The sequence below is a fragment of the Parasteatoda tepidariorum genome, chromosome 9 (genome assembly GCF_043381705.1).
Source record: "Parasteatoda tepidariorum isolate YZ-2023 chromosome 9, CAS_Ptep_4.0, whole genome shotgun sequence".
NCBI classification, from domain to species: Eukaryota; Metazoa; Arthropoda; class Arachnida; order Araneae; family Theridiidae; genus Parasteatoda; species Parasteatoda tepidariorum.
The window spans coordinates 9,474,153-9,482,958 of NC_092212.1; positions in this window are offsets into that span (position 1 = coordinate 9,474,153).

Below are 8,806 nucleotides of genomic sequence, written 5' to 3' on the forward strand. Positions count from 1 at the left end.
TATATAAAATGAAGCTGTTTGGTTTTCCTGAAATTTTAATATACTTTATGAGATATAAGAATGGTAGATATAGTCCAAATCTGGGTACACAGCCGCGAAGCTGCTTTAACCCATTCATCGAAATTAAGTGGCTCTGAGATGTTGTTTCAGTCACTAGGAAACTGAAAATAGAGAAAAAGTAAAAGAATAGAGCGAACTGTGATCTTAGAAAAAACAAAAAGTTGAGGGGGCGTGGCTTCATGGAAACTGGCGTCTGATTGGCCGATGGTAAAAAGTCTATGCTGAGTTTGTAGATGTTTCGGGAGCTCTAGATTTTGTGAGTCCGATCAATAAATTGAAGACTTCTTCATTTTGAATAAGTTTTTCAAGTTCTGTGAGGAGTAATTATGAGATATAAGATGTTAAAATTTCAAAATATGGGACAGGGGCCCCCACCAGGGGGGGAGGTGGGCGCACGATGCGCTTACTTAAAGCTTGGGGGTGGGAATTTTTACACTAAATAAAGCGAATAGTTTGGGGGGATTTAGAATTTGCCCAAAAATGCGCCCATTAGCTTGGGGGGATGGGGGCCACTGGGTTAGAGTCCCTTACCATCAGGCTAACCGTGGGAGGTTTTCGCGGTTTTCCTTTCCATGTAACGGAAATGTGGGTCAGTTCCATCAAATAGTCCTCCACGAAAGTAAATTCCTCCCTATACTTACTTGATCGAGGAGTTTTCTTGTCTTCTGGATTGGGTTCAAAATGACAAGGTTACGGAGTTGAACATGGGTAGTCGTAAACTCAAATTTTGTGTCGACTGTTCAAAGACGGTTATATAACTATAATGAAATAAATAAATATTCCACATTCTTGTGAAAAAGTTGGGATGATCGCATAACTCCAGAACAACTGGACCGATTTCGCTCACATTTTTTTTTATAGTTTGTCATATAAAACTAGATTCTTTAAGTGCGGTAAACATTTGTATTCCTTAAAATTCCAAATTTTTTCCACTACAAGTAAAATAAAAAACTCTATAATACATAATTATTAAAAAAATATTTTTTTGAATTATGTTTAAACAAATGAATTTGATCTTTTTGTGAAATTTTTTTTAAAATTAGCTTAAAAAGTCCCCTGATAAGACGAAATACGCAAATAATAAAATTTCCATTCATGTGACCAAATATTCGACCACTCTCCCGCCTAAACTATCGGAATCCTATTTTCCAGATTTGCGATATTTTGAGGACAGGAATTCGAAACCGTGAAATATACGGTACATTTATTCAGAAAAAGTACATTTTTGTGTCTGATTTTGTACCTTAAAATATCGTTTGCATTTATTAAGGAGAATGTTTAAGGTCTTGACCACAAAAAAATAAGATTGAGTCTGAGTATGATTATTTGATCAAAAGTAATTCTGGATTTTACTTTTTGCTCACAAATGGAATAATTTTGAAATATGTAGAATGTCCCTATTAAAATGAATATACCAACATACTCCAGAACATATGCCTTGTAGACAGATAATCCCCCTGTATCCCAAATATTTAACGTCACTTTTCTTCCTCCAACAATAACTCTCTTCTGAAAAGAGTTCAGGACCACAGTTCGGTCAACATTTTCTACAACAAATAAAATGTATCATCATTAAGTATCACATATAAAAATTAAGTACTATATATATATATATATATAAAACTGTGAATGACTTGACTGAAATTGGTAGTTGTTGACCTCCTCCGTTGAATGTTGACAATGACATAGTAGCTTTGGTAAATGTTCGAAATACACTAGGTCTAATTAAGTGCCACTGCCCGGTATGCACAAATTTAATTTTTTAAGATCAAGTGCCACTGCCCGGTATGCACAACTTTAATTTTTTAAGGTCAAGTGCCACTTCCCGGTATGCATTTAACCGGTACTTCGAACATTGAACATTGATGTTTCTCCTAATCTATCCTCAGCAGATTTTAAAATATCGAATAAATATAATAATATCAACGAATAAATGAATATCAAATCGAATATAACAAATATTTCGGATATTCACAAAAGCGTCTATGTGANTTTTCTTCTTCTCTTTCTACTACCTGATGACAGAAGGCATGTTCATGATAAAACAAATAGATTTTCAAATTTTAAAAATGATTTGTTAACAAGTTGATCCAATCCCTAAACATAGTTCACCAATTGTCCACTTCCTGAGATGTTATTTTGCTATCTTATGACGGAAGGCATGTTTACTATAAAACAAATAGATCTGCAAATTTTGATAATGATTTGTTAAAAAGTTTAAAACAATATTAAGAAAGCGTTGATAACAAATATTTAAATTATGGCAGTTATCTGGATTTTCATGCAATGGCAGAGTTACGTTGGACCATGGCAAATAGCTATTTTCGTCTGTAAGACTTAAGAATCCTTTGTGAATTTGACCTCAAAAACTTGAATAATCATATCGAAATAATCTATGTATCAGACAATTAAAATTTTCTGATATTTGTGATTCGTTCCATTTTAGCGGTATTTTTTTTTATATTACCATAATAATATAATTTTTTGATAAATCTAAAATTAGCAAAAATAAAGCTTAAATATTGTAACTAAAGACTAATAAAAATTACTATTTGTCTCTTTGATATATTTATTTACATACTAGCTAAATACCCGTTTTTCGCAAGGGAGGAGGGAACAAAAAATTAGTTCAGAATCATTACTGAATGATTCTGAAATCATTACTGAGGAAACCCTACGAAATCATGCTCAAAAACTGAAAAGCCCATACCGACACAATTAAAGAACTTGATAGGAGAACCAGTAAAATTTATAGGGGATTAATGAATTTTAAAAAAATAACTAAAAGTTATTGCATTATTATGAGTTTCTTTAATGTACTAGAATTATGTTTGCCTTCACTAAAATCTTAACATAACTAATGCACATCAGTTTTTAGTATGTTTGCGCATTGATTTTTTTTTCTTCAATTAAGGCGGTGGTAAATAAAATAAGCAAAGAATTGTAAGTTCCGCATCCTAATAATTTTGTAATTAGTTCAGATACAACTTGATTTCGTTCTGAAATCGTCACTTACTTGGTTTTTCCTCCAAATCAATAAACTTAGAAGAATGTCCAACGTTTTTAACCAATCAGAAAATTCTATTTCATTATCCCACTCGAACGGTTCGTCGTAGAATGTTCTATTGTTTAGCAGTGACATTCCTTGTACTTCAAACTATCTGTATACCAAATTTCCTCGATTTCGGTTGGATGGCTTATGCGTCTATAGCGGACACATCCACACACATTCATATTTGACTGTATTTGTATAGACATTCATTTTTACGCATATAAATTATTTTATTCGTAAATTGTATATTCATTTTAATTACTACAATGCTTTCTATTAAATTTATCAACAGATCTGAATCTACTGATTCGAATCAGTATAAGTGATTCTTTTCATATCCGATATTCACCTCGATAATTCGTTTACCCAACTCTAATAAAATTGTTGCAACGACATTTTGTTTAGATTATATCAGTCTGTGCTTATATAATATAACCTACGTGTGGATAAAAACCCAATGAAGCTGTTAACTTTCAGCAGGCCAATATATGGCAAAATTATGCTTCTGGTCAATGTCCACTTGCCGTATATTTAACAGTGGCTACTTTTTAAAACATATGGCCATTTTTTCAAAAATAAAAATTTTGAAGCGATAAAAAAAATTTGATATTTATGAAGTAAGGCATTTGTTTGGAATCATATGGGCACTTTTCCAAAAATTTTAAACTATTAAAAAAATATTGATATTAATAACGTAAGGCATTACTTTTAAAACATATGGCCACTTTTTTAAAATTTTAAGCGAATAAAAAGTCGTCGATGTAAGGCATTTCTTTTGAAGCATATGGCTTTTTTTTCTTTCTAAATTTAAAAGTATAAGCTATTCAAAAGATGTTGATATCTCTAATGTAGGCAGGGGTGTCAAACTCTAGGACTGCCTCTAATACTAGGGAAAGAGAGAAAAGATTGGCCGACTTGTGCCTAGCTAAGATCATTAAATAACTACTCATTTTCACTCCCAGCCTATTAGAAGTGACTTATCCTCGTAATTATACTTCCCAGGTGTCTGGAGATCTTCTCCTGAAAGTCGTACTACACTTTAATTATTTATTTATAATTTTTATTTATTTTCTATTTTAACTGAAAAACTAGTAAATATTTCAATAACTAGAGGGCGCCTTCAATAAATACATTTATATTTAGAACTTAGTAGCTATTTTCATTGACTAGATGGGGCTACGGGTAATAAATGACGTAGCTAAAACTGAACCACCTATTTCGCCTGTATATTTTCAAAAACCGAAACCTAATTGAGTGTTGCCTTCCCTAAATAACTAATCTAAACTAATGAGGTTTGCCACCGCTGAGCATATAATACTAAAATTGAAACTAAAATCATACATTCAAGAGGGCAGAAATAGGAGATATGTAACTTGTTTCAAAACTAAAATTGATTTAGGTGTTGCCACCGGAATTTAGAAATCTTGGAAACTGAAACCAAAAATAAATTAGGTGTTGCCACTGGAATTTAGAAATCTTCGGTACCTAAACCAAAACTAAAGCAGGGGAATCAACTCAACTCGAGCACCACCTAACCCCCCTGCACAGCTTTTATCGTGAACTCGGCTTTTTTCCCTACTTTTAATCTTTATGCAAAGAGAGTGAGAAATGTGAGTTTGTTTTTCCTCATTTATATTTTCCTAAGTAGCAAGAAAATTCTTGCCTAAAATAACCATTTACTACACGGGGAGTCTTCAGCCGGTCTGGGATCGAACGCACGAACTCTTGGACATGGGCCCAGTGCTCTAACAACCAGGCTATCCCACTTAATGAGTGGTTGACCGTGTAAAGCTAAACGCAAATGGCGCTACGGGTTAAAATTCGCCGTGAGACTTCCTGGTTACTACTTCCGGCTGATTTTTAAGCCTTAGCTTAAAAAAAAAACTTACCATCCACTATTATTATGCTTGTAGTGTTTTCAATATAACACGATCTTTCAACGAAGCAAACAACAAATGAATTTGAAAGATTACGCATGCTTGCTATGATAATACCCACCAAAAAACGGCTAGCTACTTCCTAGAATATCAAGCCTGTTCAAATGCTGCAGCATGACATTAGCGGAGGGATACATCGGAAGTTTTTAAAATTTCTTCCAGTCTTACGAAGCATGTTTTTGTTATATATAGTCAACCATCGATAAGAATATTCTTACCTTTATTTTCTGTAAACTGCATTAAATATATTTGCAATCTATAATTTCAATCCAATCCTGCTCTGTTAAGCCTAGTTCTAATTTGTCTTAATATTCTCTCTGTGCTGAGTGTATGTCTGACTTACTAATTGATTTTATTTAAAGAATTAGTGTCTGCAACCTAAATTACTGATTCGTATTTTATATTGCCTCTCAAAAATTATTGAACTGGTTCTTATGTTTATGATATCTTACTGTAATTATGAATTTCAGTGTTATCGCATAAAACAGGGTGGTTGGTGGTGACTACTCTACACATCAAGTAGCGTAAAAGAACATTCTAAGTCTCTCCTTTGCCTCAGAAAGCAAAAATTATTTGAACGAACTCGAGCTCTGGATTGTACACCAGAAACTAATTCTATGCACTACTACCTGAAATGTGTAATAGAGGATTCGGGTGCAAAAAACGGTGTCTTGGGATATTCATCCACTTTTAAATGCACCTGGATAATTTTTTTAAAAATATTTTTCCGCACATGCGCTGTATAAAGCAACTACTTCAATTACTCTTATCTGGCGCAGTTTTTATTTTTTTAATTTTAAAGCAATAATTTCGTTATCAGTTTAAAATTGATTCAAACGCTTTGTTTCATTTTTTTTTTAAATATTTAAGCTATAGCAAATGTAGCACTAGACCTAGTATATATTTCGGACATTTACCAAAGGTCTAGTCATACTAGGTCTGGTTAAGTGCCTTTGCCCGGTAAATCCTACACTGATGTTTTTTAAATTTTAGTGCCACTGCCCGGTATACCCTACACTGATGTTTTTTTTTAAGGTCAAGTGACACTGCCCGGTATACCCTGCACTGATGTTTTTTTAAGGTCAAGTGCCACTGCCCGGTATACCCTACACCAGGGATGGCGAACCAATGGCACGCGACACAATATTTTGAGCACTCCACCGATTACAATTGTTGTTACATTATGAATTGTTATGACACAAATGCTATGAAGCATATGTAACAATTAAATTAAAATTCACAAAAAACAAGCAAATTATTAAATAATTATTAATAAAAAAATTAAAAATTAATACTAAAGAAACAGTTAAGAACCGTAAAAAACAAGCTAACAATAAATAACTAGCAAAAAAAATCAACAGTCCTGCTTAAACTAACATCTTAGAACCTAATATAAGTTATTGATCTTCAACAACAGAATCTTCAACAACAGAAGTCACATTGATGTTACTCTAAGTTGAATTACTTGTATAACTGAGACATTGCAAAATGTTTTTTTTTTCAATCTAAATAAAGAGATTTGAGTTGATAGTATTTAGCATTATTATTTTCCCAATAATCACGAAGTCAAAATTATTTGACGGCACGTCTATGACCTCATTAAGCAATTTTTTAGAGAAAATGGCACATTGGTGTATAAAGATTCGCCACCCCTGCCCTACACTGATGTTTTTTTAAGGTCAAGTGCCATTGCCCGGTATATATTTGCCCGATACTCCAGACACTGATGTTTGTTCTAATCTATCGTCAGTAAGTATTAAAATATCGAATAAATGTAATTATATCCATGTCACAGTGATGTGTGACGTTTTTTTTTTTCTAATTGTTTTAATTTAATCCCTTTTTAGTTTAATGTTGGTTGTTTGATGTCACAGTGTTGTGTGACAATTTTTTATGTCCGGAATTTAACTTCATTTAATGTTAATTCAATCTTTCATAGTTCATAATTTTTTTGTACTTTTCCTTTTTTTATTTCTCTTCATTTTTTTCTGTGAAGAGAATTGGAAATGTCTCTTTTTTCCTCTTAAGTTAGCAACACATTTTTTGTGTCTTTCTCTTTTTCACCTTTTACAATTCAAGGTCGTCTGACCCCACTGTCCTTCAAGGACGAATTCTCTTCCCTCACATTCTATTTACGTCACCACTTAACTTTTCCCATCACTTTCAAGTAACCTTCAAATGTTTTGCACGTAGTGATTCTTCCGGTTGGTTTTTCTAGAATTTTCCAGAATTTTTAGCGTGTTCACGCCTTTTTTTTGTATGTGTGGGAGTACTGTTTTGCACTGATTGGTGGTGACCTAATCGTGTAGTAATCCCCCCATCCAATCACAGTCGTTTCTCTCTCCTGCTGTTCAACTCGCATTTTCCCGCGCTTAAGTGACGCCATTATTATGATTATCGTTTTTGGTACCACGAAGGACACTGCTCCTGTGGTGACGCTTTTTTTGCGTCTGGCAAGCTGGCCCTTTTGGGTCAGCGAGCCCCGTCAACTTTTTTTTTGTGATTTTATATATATGAGTTATTTGCACGACTTCAGCCCCCCTTTTTTTTGTCAAAATGTTTTTTTAAATTTTTAGGCGTAGTGTTTATCAAACAAATTTGGCAAGATTTTTTTTCCTTTCAAAAAAATGAGTCTTTTGATGATTTTAATATTTTTTTGTTGAGCAAGGTCACACCCGGCTTGAGCTGTGGCTTGGGGTGCCAACGCATCCTCACTCAGGCGATTCAGTTGATCCCTTGTACACTGAGATGAATAAACCAACTGTTTTTTTTTTTGAACGAGAAATGCACTTGTCTTTTTGTTTTTTATTTGATTTCTATATTTTTTTTTGTCCTACATCGACAACAACATAATGATGTCAACTTGACGTTCATCGGGGTGAGTAACATTCTCATACTTTTTTTTCCTTTTTTTTTTGACCAGTGTTTATTTGCACAAATGTAAAATTTATAGTTGTTATTCAGTCGTCCCTTAATTTTATTTTTGACCACGAGCCCTTGCTGTTGGGTTAAATTCACGTGGCACTTAAGCAATTGTCCTTCCACTATTTTTTTTCGATCACTTTCGGCCTTTCCTTTCCATCAATTAATGATGATCCAAATTCATTATCAAAATTTGTTATTTAATCAATCTTTCATTTTTTTTTCTTTAATTATATTAAACTTTATCGACTGGATACATCTATCAAATTTTACAACCCATTCCTGTATATATAATTTATTGTAACATCACCTTAATTAACTTTTAAGATATTTAGCATCGGTACACATCAATTAATTTAATTTATAATTATTTAATTTTTAAAATTGGTACAATCCACGAATAAATTAATATCAAATCGGATGTAATAACTATTTCGGACTTTCACCAAAGCAACTAATTTGATTTTCAACATTCACTGGTGAAAGTCAACAACCACCGATTTCGGTCATTCACAGTAACATGCACATCATTTACATAATAACCTCATCAGGACGATTATTTCATACTTTGCCTAAATAGCATCCGGCATTTCATAAAATAAAAATAATTGATTTTGTTGGCGNTTTTTTTTTTTTTTTTTTTTTTTTTTTTTTTTTTTTTTTTTTTTTTTTTTTTTTTTTTTTTTTTTTGGTTTTTGTTTATCTAATTTTCAAAAGTTCATGATTCAGCTTTGAGATTTCTGAATTTCGAACAAAAAGACAAAATAATCAGAGATTTTCAAAATATTGTTTAGATTTAGTGGTGTGACAGCTGGCCGTATAAATTAAGGAAGAA